Below are 17,778 nucleotides of genomic sequence, written 5' to 3'. Positions count from 1 at the left end.
TTGTACAATTTGGACTATAGGATTAAAAACAAAAGCTGTCATATTCTTCCAAAGAAGAAATTTTCTTGTAACAACCAAAAGTACCAAAATGAAGTCAGGTTATTGGTTTTCCAGATTATACTATTTATTTGTTTCCTTTCTGTCAATTTCCTCCAAGATCACTATACTATTTTTCAGTTTACTGGACAAATAAATCTGGGTTGACAGTTTCATCTATTCTTTCGATTTAATATTGTTTACACGAAATTTTCTATGATAAACAACCACTTTTAATTCATCCCATGAAGCTACTCTCTCTCTCTCTCTCTGTCATTACCATAATAAATAATAATAACGATAAAAATAAGAAAAGCAGAAAATAAAGGATTTCGGTATAGATAGGTGATGCCTTCATTTGTTGAAGCTAGATCATGCAATATGTTTGAACTATGCAGCTAGTGGTAATGCATTTAACCTCGAATCTCTGAAGTGGACCATCATCAGCTGAAGTTTAGACAAGCATGGATTGGGCCATGACTTGTTCTTTTGTTGGAGAAAAATGAAAAAGAATCGAGTCGACAACAAAGTGCTCCGTCTTCAATTATAAGAGTCAATAATTACCCTTCCACAAGAATATGATTGGTATTGGTGATGCAGTAATACAAGTAAAGATATTTGATAGGGCCTTTTTTTCTTCCCTTCTATTCCTCCCCATTTCAGCACTACGTTTGAAAGCAATTAATAAAACTTGGGTCTTGACATCAGCTTCATCATATCATACAATGTAACTGGATCAAAAACCATTTTTTATCACACCACTCCACACGTAACCAAGACTCTTAACTAGTAAAACAGACAAAGTTTTGGACCCTTAAGAGAAGCTGATCTGATAGACTGGCTGCTTGTTAGGGTAGAAGAGCCCCCAATTCTGCTCTATACCATCAGGCTTCCTGTTCTCATTGAACAAAGCAAACACATAAGTCTCCAAATTCCCCGACCTCTTTGGTGTACCTTGCGCCACATGTCTCACTAGGTTCTGGTTATATGTCTGTGCATTGGCGAATATATCCCATTAAATAATAAAAGAAGGGTTTTGTAATAAAAGTGTTGGAAATATGTAATAATTTTTGAAGATAGCTTAAGAGTGTAGGTTGTTTGTAACTTAAAAGAAGATGATAAATCAGAATTTCATTCGTATTCTAACTATGACCACAAATACGAACTCCACTAAGTTTATTAACTTCTTAGAAGAAGGTGCACGTGCCATTCATGTTTCACCATTATAGAATTGAAAAATATATATGAATCATCAACCATAGCCATTAATATTAAGAAAATAAACTATATGCAAATGCAACCCTAATCTATGTAGAAAAGAAAATTTTTACTATTTTTGGCTTTTGATTATAATTTACATTGAATAATTGAATAATAAAATAAAAAAAAAGAAAAAAATAAAGTCTTGCGCTTTCCTGCAAAATTATCAAACATGTTAGAAGAAATATGCTGGTTTTTCCTGATTTATCCAACAATATCTGGAAATTGAGGGATATTTGTCCGTAATAAGACTTTTTCCCATGCATTCATAAAATAAAGTAAACTAAATAAAATAAAAGATGATGCATGATTTAATAAACAATGAGAATAAAATGATTATAAAATTAAAAACTAAGAATTAAGGATAAAAAGACCAAACTACCCTTAAAATTTGACACTAATTACAAAATAAGGTTAAAAATCAGGTTTTTTCAAAAAAAATCTTTGAAATACGCTTAATCCGAAGACCAAATAAATTTAAAACGATGTCAAATTAGGTGGAGAGTACCCTGACATGATTATAAAGATAATCAGATTCTAAAAATATAAAACTTTTTATGAAAATAATTAAATAATAGAAAAAAAATCAATTTTTTGCCCGTATTTCAGTAAAATAGGACTATGCGGGAATACATTTTTTGTAAAATATCTAAATAAAAGATCAAATGACCTCTAAAAATTATAAAAATCGACATGGATACTGTTAACAATCCCAAAAATAACATACAATCAAAAACTAAATTTTTATGATTATTTAAGAAATAAATATTAAATAAAAAAAGAAAATAGGCTATTAAACATGCTATTTTGTACCTATCACAGTGTCAGATCAGAATAAAATATCAAATAATGATAAAAAATCATGGAGTTGAACAAGAATAAACTAGACATATCAATGAAAATACCCCTTTTTATAGATTGGAAAAATCATCTCCGGTCAGAGAGATATGATTCTGATAAGATGCACTTTATTCTGACCAGTGCCTGATGATTCAAGAAAAGTCGATTCAGGTTCTTGGTTAAAAGAAAATAATAAATGATCTGTAAAAAATACCAAAATCACATGATAGAAACTAAATATGCATACAGATAGATTACTTTTTATGGATCAGAGGGATCATCTCTGGTTAGGGAGATATCACTCTGGCAAGATGAACCTCGATCTGAACCGTGCCTGACAATTCAAGAAAAGTATGCTTTGATATTGGGTGAAACAAAAATAATAAACGATCATAAAAAATCACAAAAATTCCATAGAATAAACTAGATATATAGACGAAGACGCCAATTTTTACAAATCTGAAATATAATCTCTGGTTAGGGAGATATGACTTCGACAAGTTGCTCTTGATTTTGCACAGCGTTTTGACAGTGCAGAAAATAGGTTTCGATTCTTGAATTTATAAATGGGCCATCATATGCCCAAAAATCATAAAATTTTGCCAGACTCATGAAAATATATGTATATAACTCTCATAAAAAATTCAGAACAAAACAACAAAAATATGCACATGAAATAACGCTGTTAACGCATGGCCAAAATCAAGATTCAAGAAATTGATCTAAGATGCATAAACGAAAAAGAAAAACATAGATGCAATATTTTTTGATTTTTTATGAAAAAATAATGTAAAACTAAATCTAATATGCTAATAAAATAAAGAAAAATATAGAAAACAAAAATAGCATGGGATTTGCTTTGATGTAGCCGATTGAAGAGGGGATTCAATCTATGAAAGGTCGAATCTCCACCTTCTTGTTGGTTGAGATGAAATCTATAAAAAGAACATACAAAAAATACGAAAAGAGCAAGAGGATGAGGGTTTACCGGTGGCTGGATCAGCCATTGATGCTATCATACAAAAAATGGATTAAAGAAAGAAGAAGAAAGGAAAGAAAAAGGGGCGGCACCATGGAAAAATAAACAAAAAAAAATAAAAATAAACAAGAGAGAAGAAGGAGAGGCATTTTACCTTGGGCTGGAGAAGGAAGCCAAGGAAGAGAGCACTCATATGGCTGGATGTCCACCATGAAGCCCTATTTATAATAATTTTTGGGCTGGAGATAGGACTTCTAGATTTAATTAACAAGTTTCAAAATTTTTGGAGACTAGGGGAGCATTTTTCCTAATTGGTTTTATTTTTGACTTTTGACTTTTCCTAATTGACTCTAATTAAAATTCTAATAAAAAACACCAAATGTGGCGCCACCTAGGTGGGCCTCACATTTGATTTTGAAAACAAATTAAAGGTTTAAAATGGTTTTGAAAATAAATAAAAATAAAAGTAAAGAATAAAAACAAAAGTAGAGTCCCAAACCAACTAAAATTCTGAAATAATAAAGGACAAAATGAAAAGATGAATCCATAGGTGACACCACCAAGGTGGGTCCCTTTTGAAGTGAATTGGATCTAAGATCCATTTTTTGAAATTTAGGTTTGATAAAATCCAAATCAGAAATTCTATCCGGATCCAGATCTGACACATTGAAAAAGATATTTTTCTAAAAAGCATTTCAAAACATTAAATGTAAAGCATTGGGTTTTAGATTTAAAAGATCAGTTTTGAACCCAGGTTTGAAATCAGAAGAAAGTTTGAATTCGGATCTAGATCCGAAGCTTTAAAATGACAAATGGGTCTGGATCTCGAACCATGAGTCTGATCTATATTTGAAAATGATGAAAGATCCTAGATGGAATTAGAAAATAAATCTTGGATCTTGATAAAATAGATGAAATGGCTCCCGGATCAAAGATGGACTTAAAAAGTGGATCCTGGATCAGAAATAAAGTGGAAATGGATCTTGGATTGAAGAACGGATCCGAGATGACAAATGATTGGATTCTGGACATTTGATGAGATAATTCAGGTTCAGAAAATAAATCAAACTCTGGATATAGATAATACAACAAATTGAGTAAAAGATCCAGGTCCAGAATAGAGAATGGATATCAGGTTCGGTATTGGATCCGATCCATGAATTGAATCTTGGACTTGGATAAAATATCAGATAAAGGGATTGATCCGAGTCCAGATTAGCAATTGTCCCAGCTTGAAAAATTGATGTTTTGAATAAAAATGATCAAGAAATGATTTTCTGCCCTGTAGGGTGAAGAGTGACACTGGGTAGAACTGGTTTAAACTAGGTTCTAGGGTTTCTAAACTCGGATGAGCTAAAAAGACACTAACTTAACTAGATTCCTAGACCGGAAGATCGAAAAATAATACAATTCTCAGTGAAATGATGAAAAATGCACACTGGAGTGAAGTGAGTAAGGAGAGTGTACTGGGTTTGAACTGAAATGACCCTCGAATATACTGAGGTGAACTAAATTTGAAGCTTAAACACTAGCCTAGCTGACAAGGATTAGCTCAATTCTAGCTGAAATGAGCTAAAATGGGCTCAAAGACCGTGGGAAGCAAGTTTGAACTAAAATTGGATCACTTGAACTCTTGGTGAGCTTAGATTAGACTTAGGGAAATGGGGTCAACTGGAATTAACTGACTCAGAGACAATTGGCTTGATATCAAGCTAGAAATGCGCTCATTTCATAAGAAATGAACAAATTTTAGCTGAAATGAACTGACGCTACTCATTGTGAGCTTAGTGGAGCTAGAAATGACTGACATTCTAACTCTTCTGAAGTTAAAATGAGCTTGGTTGGGTCTAACTGACAGGGGTCTAAGGTGACCTAGGGGTAAAATGATAATTTTACTAACAAAAAGGGGGGTAGAATGACCTCTAAACTGGAATAGACTTAGGGGTTAGACTCATACACTGATCTACAGAGGTCGGCATATGTGAAAGGGGTTGTCCAGAAAGGACCTAAAAAATTTGGAGTGTTTACACCCTTACACGCTCGAACAAAATGAACGAGCAGAAAAGAAACATTGTAGTATTGTTGAGCGGAGCCTTGCCATGATGTTTTATGCTACTTTGCCTACAAAGTTTTGGGTAAAAGCTTTCTCACGACCGTTTGGTTAATCAACCTTTTACCCAGCTCCACATTAAAAATGACGTCCCCATATGAGGAGTGATTTTGCAAATGGCCTGAATATGAATATCTTCATGTTTTTGGGACAAGGTGTTTTTCACATTTACGTGATTATTCCAAGAACAAATTTTGTCCATTGTCTCTACCATGTGTGTTTTTGGGCTATAGCGATAACTCTAAGGGATATCGTTGCCTACATGTTGATACTGGTCAAGTTTACATTAGTCACCATATGATTTTTGTTGAAAGTTATTTCCCTTTCCAAGGCAGTTTCTCTCATAGTCATGATCTTTCTAATTGGTAGCAAGTCAACAAGCGTCCAACCATACATATTGATAACCAAAATCAAAGCACCATCCGCGATCATATGAAGAACACTGCTATACGTGGATATCCAGATGATCCTCAACAACCGCCGCCCATGGTGCCTTCACACACCAATCTTACAGGTACCTCGGTCTCCGCTGCTACTCCACCACCGACCCCTTCCCCTGTTTCCTCTCATTCTACTGCCTTCCCTACTAACGCTCATCCTATATTGACTCACGCTAAATCTAGTGTTGTCAAACCCAACCCAAAATATTTTTTAGCCGAGCTTGACATTCCTCTTGAACCCAAAACCGTTAAAGTGTCCCTTTCTCACCGAGGTTAGCTTCAGGCCATACAGGATGAAATGACTGCTCTTTCCTATACCAAAACTTGGAAACTTGTTTCTAAGACCCTTGACATGAATATTATCGGTTGTAAATGGGTTTTCCACATTTGGCATGAATGGTTTGATCATGATAGAGACATCGCTACCCATATTTGTCATGAACCGCTAGAGGCCGATTGGTTTCTCAAAGATATCAATAACCACATTTGGTCTCTCAAAGATATCGATAACCCCATTTGCCCAAGAGATAAACTTGAAGAGAGAGATTTTTCTGATAACAAGGAGGACGTTAAAAAAGATAAGAAGCTTATCTTATCTCATAGAAAGGCTTATCAAGGTACAAATGTAATGTATATAACAACGTGTCAAAATGTTGAAAAAACTCAAGGAAGAATACATTGTGAGCCCATGGACATAGTCGCTATTGCCAAACCACGTATATCGAGCATCTTTTTTTTTTCTCTCTCTTTCTCACTCTATCATGTCATTTTTCTTATTCATTATGGGCTTCTGAATTTGTTTATCTCTCTCTATTTTTGTAAATTTTATTTTCTTCCTTGTAAATTCAAAGAGGGAAGAAAACTACGGTGTTACCAGACCGTAGGCTCATAGTTGCATACTGAAGCATGCTCTTTCTATGTAACACCCCGATCTGGGACCTCGAGAGTCCAAGTCTCGTTGGTATTACTTCCCAAAGAGAAAACATACAGAGAAAACAATTTCCTGTAGTGTTTTTAATACATGCGTACAGTCCAGTCGTTATTTCATGTAAAAATTTTTATCAATAAATCCTGATTTTGTTTATGGCAGATGGACATGTTTAATCTCGGTTTTCTGCAAAAAATCCGGATCCTTTTGATGTCTGTAACCCCATTTAAAAAATGAAATACTGAACTGGGTTTTAGTACTGTGAAATTGCTATCTGTGATTAAGGCTGAATTTGTTAATCTGAAATCTCTCTCATGGGAGATTCGATTCACAATCGGTAAAATATAGTGGATTCATGGAGAGATCTAGTATTTTACTGGATTTTATCAAAAAATTTTGTTACAATCTGCTATTTTTCAAAAATTAGAATACATAGATCATTTTACAAAGCTCGCTACAGGTCATTGGAGCTTTGGATTGACTTAGGTCGATTATAGGCTCAGTCTGGGTGTGTCCAGACCAAGCCAAATGAAAAAAAATGAGTCAGGATCTGTATGTCATGACAGACCGTCTCGGTCTATTTGGACCGAGTCGAGTCCGAATTAGTTAGCAGACCGAGTCAGGTTTGTAATGGTGGACCGATTCAGTCCAGACCAAAGGCAGGCCCAATACGGGTCTGACCGACTCAGTCTAGACTAAGATAAATTGGACGCGTGAGGTATATAAAGATATGTGTGCACATAATTAATCTGATGCGGTAGAAAAATTGAAGTAGCAAAGACTCAATTTTTCTATTATAAATTGGATTCAAGTTTGGTTGTCTGTTATTGCAACGTGTCCTATGCAACCATAGATCCAATGATAAATCTGTAAAAGGAGGATGTGATCCTCTGTTTGTCTACAACATCCTCCTAAAATTTTAGAATTTTTGGTCACTGTTTAGTATTTTCCCATAATTTTAGATAAAAGCCTGTTATTTCCCATTGGTTTTGGATTCCCACTGTATGCATGGATTAAAAACAATTTCCTGTAGTGTTTTTTTTTCATTCTTTTCTAATAACACAATTTCTTTCTCCAAGTTCATCATTCATAACATACAAAAGTAATGATTATATAATTATTCAATGACAAAAAAATAAACTAACAAGTACTCTGTTGCAAAGTCGGAGTAGCCGATCACGTCCTACCTACACTAGTGTGCTTGAAACCTACAATTATAATTATACGGGGAGTGTGTCTACAACTCAGTAAAAAATAATTATAGGCAAATAATGACTTTAACTTACAACTATAGTGGGCTCTAAGCCCTTAATATGAATTTAATTTGTAATACAATACACAAGGTTTATATATTTTAATTTTTCTCCCTTAACTTTCTCAAACAAATACTCACTCACACCAAACTATAACACTACCGGTCATAGCCGTGTATGGGCGTAACAACCCGCGTAGAACACTCTAATTCTAAAATGTTGGTCAGACTATGAACTATACACTCCCAGTGATCCCCGGATCACCAGGCACTGCAGTAAAACAAAAAGGGAGATCCTATCGGTAGTTAGTTGTGAGGTTAGACTCAAACTCAATCTCGGCAGGATTCATGCTATATCCTAACCATAATGACTTTAAACCAAGCATGGTTGTCTAGAGTCCCAAATACTATGTGAATATAAACCTAAGTCATATTTTAAGTTCATTACATTGAACCTTACTCTCAAGCTCATATTTCACTCATTCTCCTACAAGTGATATAATGAAATAATCAGGACAGATCTCACTCTCAATCTTAGAATGACATTATGGTTCAAACCTTGTATCATACTAAGCATGTAACAAAGTAGAGTCTCTACTTCGTTAAATCACTGATCGCGCACTCTCCATGTTGACTGCATTCTGGCTGCGAACCAGGTAGCTATTTTCATAGGTCGCCACTTTCGAGATTTAAGGGGTTATGCATGCTAATCTAAATGTAAAATTTATATAACATGACTAGAATAAAGGGACTCAAGTCTAATCACAATCTCATCACAAAGCATGTTATTTGCATATTATAACATAAATATGCTATCACAAAATATTCTTTTTATAATATACATGACATATCATGACTAACATGCACATATAATCATCTTATTACAATGATATCATGCATGATCATTTTATGTATATTATGTTTACACTTAAGAGCAACATTTCTAAGTATGCAACATCAATCATAACATGCAACAAAATATGGTTTATTAACAACTAAGATTATTTGAAATATCCTTTACCTCAAATACAAATGTTGTGCTCTGGTCACAATCGAGTCTCAAGAGACTCTAACAATAGGATCTAATCATCACACAAGCATAATTATATTATTACACATAACTTCTTTATATTTGACAAAATTATCAAAATACCCCTCCTAAGTTGACTCGTCAGACCTCAATTTTTGTGCCCCTAATTTGACCAGAACCAAAGAACAAGGATATTTTCCTCTATGATACGAGTCCAACACACCAGACCTCACTCAATTCTGAGTTCGAAATGTAAAGTTATGCCCATTTTACTTAATTGGATATTGGATACACATAATGGTAATTTGGTCATTTCTACTCTTATGATTTGACCTGACTCATCCCAGGTAAAAACATGTTTGGTTTGAGCTTAAAGTAGTATGTTTACTGAACCTAGTCTCAACCCATCTGAGTTTGGTTCAAAAACTCAATTGGATTCTCAAAATTCATAATTAATTACAAACTGGATCAAGATCCATTTTTTATTTGGATCAAAAAATGTCAGAAGTCTGGATCTGGATCCATAACTGATCCATCTAGCTATGAGTTAGATCCAAATCCAATTCTGATCCAGATTCAGAACTGTCAGACTGGATCCAGACTCAGTTATGATTTGGATCAAGATCTGATTCATCCAGTTCGATCCAGATCTAGTTTTGATCTGGATCCAACACAAATTCAAACCAGATCCAGTTTTGTTCTGGATCCAACACTGATTCGAACTAGATCAAGTTCTAATCTAGATCCATATTTGTCAGACAAGATTCATACACCAAATTTGTCTGGATCTAGTTCAATTTGGATCGGTCTAGATTGACTGGATCAATCTGGATCCAAATTCGGTCTGGTCTAAATTAGACCAGATCCAAACAGAGAACGAAGACCCAGTCAGACCCGACTTGGTCTAGTTCACACCCAGACCGGTTCAGTCTGATTCAATACGATTTTTTTTTGTTCGGTTTGGGTGCGAGCAAAACCACTTGGTTCGGTGTGGGTCACACCCAGACCAACCTAGTTATTAAACAAAAGGGCAGAAAGGGGTCAGCAACCAGAGCCGGCTCTCTCTCTGTTGCAGAGGGGTCGGCAGCCAGAGCCGCCCACCCTCTCTCTTAGCAACAAGACTAGGGTTATTTTTTTCCTGCAACTCACCGACATCCTTGGCTGTCGACCCTTTGATCGACTGGAAAAGGAAAAGGAAAAGGAAAAGGAAAAAAAGATGGCATACCTGTGGTGTAGCCGACGATGGTTTCGGTAAGCCTCTCTCCCTCTTCTCACTCATTTTTTTTCATGCTTTCTCTCTCTCTATCGCTATGTGTATCGACGGGGTGGCGGGCTCACCGTGAGGTCTCTTTATAGAGCCCTCATGGTGGGTGAGGTTTATCCTCACCCCCCCTGCGATTATGGGGAAGGCGGTTCCCCAAATGGGAGAAATCGTCTTCTCTTATCCCTTCGTCGGGTGGTTTTATACACTCTCTCTCAATTGATGCTAGTTTTATTGTGCCAGTACTGCCTTGTTTTTTGGTTTTTTTTTTGTGCAATTTTCCTTCGATATTTTTTACCGTAAGCAATTGATGTAAGCTTCACGACCCACGTTGTTACGCACAACACTGTGCACAATGCTCACCTTGCTTCACATTGTTACGCACACAGTGCACCCTGCTTCACGACTAACGTTGACAGCACTGAGCACACCATGCTTCATCAAATTCAAACTTGAATTGACTTTGGAACACCCTCAGCAAGTTTTAGGGGCAATTTGAGTAAATTCAAAGTCTTGTAGTGGTATTTTTTACCTTGAGGGACATAGTCATCCCAATTTGGGTTGACCAAACAAGTAAATTGCATAAGACTCAAATTGGTTTCATGCACTTTCACTAAACTTTGACTAAGGAGGGTTATTGAATTTTTATTTTTGGGAGAGGTGTTTTGAAAAAGTAGGAAAAGAGGTTTTTAAAGAGGGAAGAGACATTCAAAACCTGAGAACAATGCATACAAAGATTGGTCTGCATGCATTGACCACTCTAGGGTCGTGCAATGGGCTTATCATGAGCCCACTTGAAGGATGTTGAACCCCCTTTTGGTGCCCACTATGGCCATTCAAAAAAATAGAGTAGAAAAAAATACAAGAAAAAAGTAGCTTATCTCACATTTTCTTGGACCAATGCATGCAAAGCTTGGCCTGCACACATTGGCAGCAGGAGGTTGCTATTCCTACTTGAGAGTAGAGGCCTTCCTGCCCAAGCTGACCAACCAATTTCATGTATTCAAAAAAAAAAATAATAATAATAATAATAAAATTAAAAATTTGCAAAAGTGTGTTTGCATACACTATAATGGTCACAACAACCTAAATTTTCCATTTTTTTTCTTTAGATTGTCGAATAAAATGAGGTTATGTATAAAATTAAGGTTTTGCGGATTCGAGCATTTAACATTTAAATATTATATATATATATATATATATATATATATTGTTGTATACTTCTGAGACTATAGTCGGGACACGATGAGTCATTGGCATGCTACAATGCGATGCAGCCACAACTGTGCATAGGCAGAATATTTCTTTGAATCATTATCATGTTTTTCTAAAATCTGACCGTAGAGTTGTGTTCTACATGCTTGATTTTATAAGAATCCACTCTTTGATCATCTAATTTCTGACAACCAAGTATGTCATTATAAGATTTAAAATTCTAAATAGTTGAAGAAATATAAATGTGTGTGAATGTATGTGTAAATGTTGTGTTTTTTGCAGGGCTGAATATGTCACTACAAGAATATGGATTCATAGAAGCGGCGACGAAAGTCGTCACTATTGCTCTCTTTGTCGCCGTTATAGGTCTATAATAGCGACAAAAAAATGGCCGTCTAGTTTTGGCCAATGTTGACAAATAATGGCTAGAGTTTTTGGTCACCGTTAAAGGGTACACCCCAATAGCATTGACTTAGCCTATAACAGCGACGTCCTTATAACAGCGACTAGCCTATAACGACGACAATTAAGTCATCATTATAAGAGATAATGGCAAGAATTAAATTTTGTTATATCTTATAACGACAAGAATTACCTCGCCGTTGTTGGCCTATAGTGGCAACTTTAAGTGGCTGTTATTGGCCGATATCAGTGCTTTTAAGTCACCGCTATTGGGGCGTACCCTTTAACGGCTATGCTGCCATAGGCTGTAGCGACATTTTTTTGCCACTATAGGCTGTAGCAGCTATATATATATATATATATATTTATTGCTATTAAGCCTACAGCTAACAAACAGACCACTGGAGGTATTTATTAAGAAAAAAATTAAAAAGATTAACTCAATGATAGATGGGCACTGAATCAATTAAGTTCAATTTCACTATGTTAACCACCAGTCCAAACTATGGCCATAAACCGTATTTCATATGACAAGGCAAAGAATAGATGTCCAACGTAGAGTAATATAAATTAGCACAGAAGTCATCAGACGAAACACAAGTTCACAATTCTACAAAAAAACGATACAAACAAATAAGGAATTAAGAAATGCGAATTAAGCTTGGCACTGTTCAAAAAATAATAAGAAATGAGAACTATACTTTGAAGTTTCATCCATGGGACACATCTGCATATTTGATTCTGTGAAGTGTATTTCTTTTATATATTTTTGTGATATCTTCTGGTGGATGGTTACTTTAGTTTTGTAAGTTCAAATTTCTGAAGTTATAGAGAAAGCATCAAATGAAATAAAGAAAATATGATTTGAGATATTTCAAAAAAATTATATGCAACTTGTTTTCCAATCTCTCATTATTGACAACTTGACAGTTGCATGAAATACGATGTCTTGACCAGCTTCAATATCACAAAAGAAAAGTAGAAGCATCAAGAGGCAGAATGTGTTTGATGGTTGCAGGAAAATTATTATTGACAAAAACAAGTGTCAAAATTCAATAGAAGCAAAGCAAGCAACTTGATGCATAGAGACAAAATCATAGCAATCCTCACATGGTCAATCATTCTTGTGATCTTGCAATATTATGTTTTTACACTCTATGGATTTTATCTCAGCTTCGTAGAGTATGATGAACCTCTACCACTTGAGAACTTCCATGTTCATATGTAATAGGGCTAGGAGGGGGGTATCCATACAAAGCTTTGAATGGAGACATTTCAATAGTAGAATGATAAGTGGTGTTGTAGGAATACTCAGCACAAGACAAATAGTTGATCCAACTTGTAGGTTTAGAGCTAGCAAAACACCTTAAGTAGGTTTCGAAGGATCTATTAACTACCTCAGTTTGATCATCGGTTTGTGGGTGGTATGTAGAGCTATAAAGGATTTTGGTTCCACTTAGAAGAAAATATTCTGTTCAAAATGTACTTAAGAAAATGAAATCCTGGTCACTCATAATGGTTTTTGGTAGGCCATGTAGTTTCCCTACGTAATCTTGAAATGATTTAGCGTGTTTTGTGGTATAATTCTTGCGCAAAGGCATGAAATGGGCATATTTTGAAAGTCTATCTACAACCACCAAAATGGCTTTCATTCCTTAGGACGGTGGCATAGATTCAATGAAATCCATGATAATGTCTTGTCGTACTCCTTCGGGTATAGGTAAAGGACTTACATGGCCCTGGGTTTTCATTCCTTCATATTTATTTTTTTGACAAGTTCGGCATTTCCCCAAAAAAGGTGAGAGACTGGTCGAAAACCATTTCCCCAAAAAAAGTGAGAGACAATGGTGTTTCCAAAGCCACTTCCTAGAAAAAGGTGGGAAGCAATGGTTTTTCCAAAACCATTTCCCCAAAAAATATAGGAGACTGGTTTTTCCAAAAACCATCTCTTAAAAAAATCTATAAAAGCCCCTTCCTCCCTTCTCTCTAACCCATTTTTCTTCTCTTTCCCCTCACATGCCCCTCCTTTTCTCTCTCTTCCCCGAACCCTCTCTCTAGATTTTGATCTCGAGCTCTATTATTTTTTTGATTTAATCTATTAGAAACCTTCATAACATCGACCTCTATCTATCTACGATCTTCGATTTCTTGGAGGAGTGCTTGCAATCAAGAATCAACTTTTGGATGCGTGAGTCTGTGTTAAATGTGAACCGATGTAAGCACCAACCCCATGGATTCTGCTACATGTGAGGATGAAAATCCAAGGCCAGGATCCTTGTGAGAGTGAAAACCCAAGATCAAAAAATATAAAGGACAATTGATCCTTTCCCTTAAGTGGATTAAGGAGATTTTCAGACTCAATTGAAATGGCTGGTAGTCCAACCACATACATGTGCTTAGTAGTTGACTAGGATCATAGTCAATCACAAGAATCCTTGACAAAGGTTCCTTGAATTTGGTGTCAAAGTCTTTACTAGCCAGAGGTAAAAATGTGAAATGAAATGTATGAATGAACACCTTCTGGAGGTAAGAATGCTTATAATTTGCTGAGATAGTGATGCTTCAGAGTTTGAATCGGGATGGTCACTTAATTATATGAAATGTTTGCTAGCATGACATTTAATTAAAAAACAATTTAATTTTAAAGATATTAATATGGTTCATCCAAATAGAATAAGCAAGTTGATACATAATTATTCATTTATTAATTATTTAATATGATTACTATTTTCATAAAAAAATGTGAGATCTGACCAGTTCCTTTTGTATATTTAGATTAAATTATTTTGTTTACATACATAACTCATAAGAGATTGTGAGATGAAAGCAATTCCTTATGATCATTTAATTAATTGCAAGTATTTAGATTCAGTTTAGTTGAAAAGATTGCTTTGTGAAATGAAATATTTTGCGAACATAACATTTTGTCATCACCTCCTGCATACAACCAACCACTCTCGAAGACGACGATTAAAATGTTGGTGCCACCAACTCTCTCCAAGGCAGAGTAGATTGCATCTACCGTACATCATACGAGATCATGGGGGTTGCACACACTTGTCTAGCAGGGTGTGTGTGAAGACACTCAAAATGAAGAACACCAGATCAAACCCCACTACTGGCATGATGTTATCCTTCATTTTCACTGGTCAGTCTCCGTAAAGCATGGGGTGTTGTTGGGCTACCCATGGTTTACTTCGTAGGGAGGCAGACCCATTAAGCGACCCATGTTCCGAGAGAGGTTTTCGGACATACAAAAAGAAAGGGTTGTTAGGGCCTGTGGGGATGTTTTAGTCAGCAATATTGAAGATGGCTTAGAAAGGTTGTATGGGCGCTTGTGTTGCGCACATCGCTGATGTAAAGGTTAATTGATTGCTCCGTCAAAACAATGCAGGGTGGTCTTATCTGAACACTGCTGACTAGGCGAAAAGGGCGTCTTGGACAAGTAAAGTTTTTGTCCCAGGTGTTTTGTTCCATTTCTTTATATTTTTTTTGGTTTTTTATCCCAGGTACGATCTTAGCACCACTTTTCCATAGGGTGGAGTGGAACACTGGGGGACACCTAAAAGGTGTTCTGCTAGTCCTTTGCTCTAGGAATACGGCATGTCCGATGTTTGCATCAGGCACATGGGGTGCGAACAACAACGACTTGCGGATGCTACTGTCCCTGCAGATCCAAAAAGTTGAACACTGAAAGAATTCCATTTTGGAGGCTTAAAATTTTGATGGCTCCAAAAAAGAAATTTATGTGGACAACCTTTGATAAGGGTAGGACCCATCAGTGTGGCTACAAAACAGTGGTCTTTTGTCCAATTTTAAGTGCCTAAAGTTTAGACAAGCATTGATTGGGCCATGACTTGTTCTTTTGTTGGAGAAAACAGAAAAAGAATCGATTCGACAAGAAAGTGGTCCATCTTCAATTATAAGAGAGTCAATAATTATTCGACCCTTTTACAAGAATATGATTGGCATTGGCGATGCAGTAATACAAGTAAAGATATTTGATAGGGCCTTTTTTTCTTCCCTTCTATTCCTCCCCATTTCACCACAACTTTTGAAAGCAATTAATAAAACTTGGGTCTTGACATCAGCTTCATCATATCATATTATGTAACTCTTTTTCTTCCATCCATGACACAGATTTTTCACCATCTCTTTCCCATTCAATTTGGAGTATTATTACCCTTCTTTCTTAGCATACTTATTATGATCCTTAGAGGTTGTAACCCTTCCTCCAATGTTAAAATCTCTTAAGGAATTTTTCCATGATGTGGCTTTAATTGTGAGACATGAAAAACTGGATGGGTTTTTGAGCCTGGGGTAGTTTTAGTCGGTATGACAACTTCCCAATGCAAGCTTCTATTTGAAAAGGCCCATAGTATCTTGGTACTAACTTAGCATTTTTTTATGAATACATGCTTCTTTGCTTATGTGCCCATGTTTTTTTTAACCATACCCTCTCATGAACTTCAAATACTCGATCATTTCTCCCTTTATCGTGTTGAATCTTCATTCTTTCTTATGCTCTTGCAATATTATGTTTCAACACTCTAAGGATTTCATCTCAGCTTCGTAGAGTATGATCAACCTCTACCACTTGAGAACTTCCATGCTCATATGTAATAGTACTACAAGGTGGGTATCCATACAAAGCTTTGAATGGAGACATTTCAATAGTAGAATGATAAGTGGTGTTGTAGGAATACTCAGCACAAAACAAATAGTTGATCCGACTTGTAGGTTTGGAGATAGCAAAACACCTTAAGTAGGTTTCGAATGATCTATTAACGACCTCGGTTTGACCATCGGTTTGTGGGTGGTATGCAGAGCTATAAAAAATTTTGGTTTCACTTAGAAGAAAATATTTTGTTCAAAATGTACTTAAGAAAATAGAATCTTGGTCACTCATAATGGTTTTTGGTAGGCCATGTAATTTCCCTACGTGATCTTGAAATGATTTAGCGTGTATGTGGTATAATTCTTGGGTGAAGGCATGAAATGGGCATATTTTTAAAGTCTATCTACAATCACCAAAATGGCTTTCATTCCTTGGGACGGTGGCATAGATTCAAAGAAATTCATACTAATGTCTTGCCATACTCCTTCGGGTATAGGTAAAGGACTTAGATGGCTCGGGGTTTTCATTCCTTCATATTTATTTTTTTGACAAGTTCGACATTTCCCCAAAAAAGGTGAGAGACTGATCGAAAACCATTTCCCCAAAAAAGGTGAGAGGCAATGGTGTTTCCAAAGCCACTTCCTAGAAAAAGGTGGGAAGCAATGGTTTTTCCAAAACCATTTCCCAAAAAAATATAGGAGACTGGTTTTTCCAAAAACCATTTCTTAAAAAAATCTATAAAAGCCCCTTCCTCCCTTCTCTTTAACCCATTTTTCTTCTCTCTCTCCTCACATGCCCCTCCTTTTCTCTCTCTTCTCCGGACCTTCTCTCTAGATTTTGATCTCGAGCTCTATTATTTTTCTGATTTAATCTGTTAGAAACCTTCATAACATCGACCTCTATCTATCTACGATCTTCGATTTCTTGGAGGAGTGTTGGCAATCAAGAATCAACTTTTGGATGCGCGAGTCTGTGTTAAATGTGAACCGACGTAAGCACCAACCCCATGGATTCTGCTACATGTGAGGATGAAAATCCAAGGCCAGAAACCCCGTGAGAGTGAAAACCAAAGATCAAAAAATATAAAGGACAATTGATCCTTTCCCTTAAGTGGATTAAGGAGATTTTTGGACTTGATTGAACTGACGGGTAGTCTAAGCGCATACATGTGCTTAGCAGTTGACTAGGATCATAGTCAATCACAAGAATCCTCGATGAGGGTTCCTTGAATTTGGTGTTGATGTCTTTACTAGACAGAGGTAAATGAACACCTTATGGAGGTACGAATGCTTATAGTTTACTGAGATAGTGATGCTTCAGGTTTTGAATCAGGATGGTCACTTAATTATGTGAAATGTTTGTTAGCATGATATTTAATTAAAAAATAATTTAATTTTAAAGATGTTA

The sequence above is a fragment of the Nuphar pumila genome, chromosome 5, assembly GCF_984573655.1.
Source record: "Nuphar pumila chromosome 5, dmNupPumi1.hap1.1, whole genome shotgun sequence".
Lineage (NCBI taxonomy): Eukaryota > Viridiplantae > Streptophyta > Magnoliopsida > Nymphaeales > Nymphaeaceae > Nuphar > Nuphar pumila.
The sequence above is the reverse complement of the archived record's forward strand: the minus strand, read 5'-3'. Positions refer to the sequence as shown.